We start from the raw sequence: 1,612 nt of genomic DNA, 5'->3' as shown, positions 1-1,612 counted from the left end.
AAGAATCATGAATACCTTCTTCAGCAAACGGAAGAACCTGAAATGGACATGGAAAAGTCCGAACGGGGAGACTAAGAATGAAATTGACCTCATAATGTGTTCAACCCCCGCCATTATGCAAGTTGTAGAGGTAATCGGGAAAGTGCGATGCAGTGACCACAGGATGGTGAGGTCCCGAATTAGCCTAAATCTGAAGAAGGAACCCAACAGATTAGGAAGAAAGAAACCCATCAACGAATTAGCTGTGAGGGGGAGGGCAGAAGAGTTCAGGATCTCGCTACAGAATAGGTATTCAGCTCTAACCGAGGCTGGCGACATTACCCTGGAAGCAAGGAACAATAATTTCAGAGATATCATTACTGAGTGCGCGGTAGAAGTAGGCGGTAGGATAGTTAAAGAGGATACCGGCAAGCTGTCTAAATAGACGAAAGATGTGATTAAGAAACGCCAGAGTATGAAAGCTTCCAATCCAACAAAACAGATCGAACAGGGCGAGATATCAAAGGTAATCAATAAATCAATAAGCGCAAGGTGGCCGATATAAGGAAGTATAACATGGAGAAAATTGAGCATGCTGTAAAGAACGGGGGAAGCCTTAAAGCGGTAAAGAAGAAATTGGGCATAGGTAAAAACCACATGTATGCGATAAGGGACAAGGCGGGCAACGTCATAACGAATATGGATAAGATAGTCAAAGTAGCCGAGGAGTCCTATACAGATCTCTACAGTAGCCAAAGTAGTCAGCACCGTAATGAGATTGGCGGTAGGGAAAAACAGTTAGACGTTCCAGCAGTGACTAAGGACGACGTCAAGAAAGCATTGGAAACTATTAAAAGGGGGAAATCAGCTGGAGAGGATCAGACAACTACAGATTTGCTGAAGGACGTGGGGGATATCGTGCTAGAAAAACTGGCCACCCTGTATACGCAGTGCCTGGTGTCATTGACGGTACCGGAACCATGGAAGAATGCAAACATTATCCTCATTCATAAGAAAGGGGACTCAAAGGACCTTAAAAATTACAGACCAATCAGCTTACTGTCTGTTACGTATAAGGTATTTATTAAGGTAATCGCTAATATTATCAGGACAACTTTAGACTTCAATCAAGCAAACGATCATGCAGGGTTTCGGAAACGGTACTCTACTATCGATCATATCCATACCATCAATCAGGTGATAGAAAAAAGCTCGGAATATAACCAGCCCTTATACATAGCATTCATCGATTACGAAAAAGCATTTGACTCAGTTGAAACCTCGGCGGTGATGCAGGCGTTGCAATATCAGGGGGTAGACGAGCCGTATGTGAAAGTGCTGGAAGATATATATAGTGGCTGCACAGCAACCATAGTTCTGCATAAAGAAAGTAACAAAATTCCCATAAAGAAAGGTGTTAGGCAAGGAGACACAATCTCCCCAGTACTATTCACAGCTTGCTTAGAGAAAGTATTCAGAGACTTGGAATGGGAGCAGTTAGGGATAAGGGTAGATGGAGAATACCTCAATAATCTGCGATTTGCTGATGACATTGCCTTGTCAAGCAACTCGGGGGATGAACTAAAAATAATGATTGATGACCTAGACAGGAAATGTAGAAACGTAGGCTTGA

Source organism: Amblyomma maculatum, chromosome 7 (genome assembly GCF_055883805.1).
Source record: "Amblyomma maculatum isolate TAMU_Amacu chromosome 7, ASM5588380v1, whole genome shotgun sequence".
Taxonomy (NCBI): Eukaryota; Metazoa; Arthropoda; class Arachnida; order Ixodida; family Ixodidae; genus Amblyomma; species Amblyomma maculatum.
Note: the sequence above shows the minus strand (reverse complement) of the source record.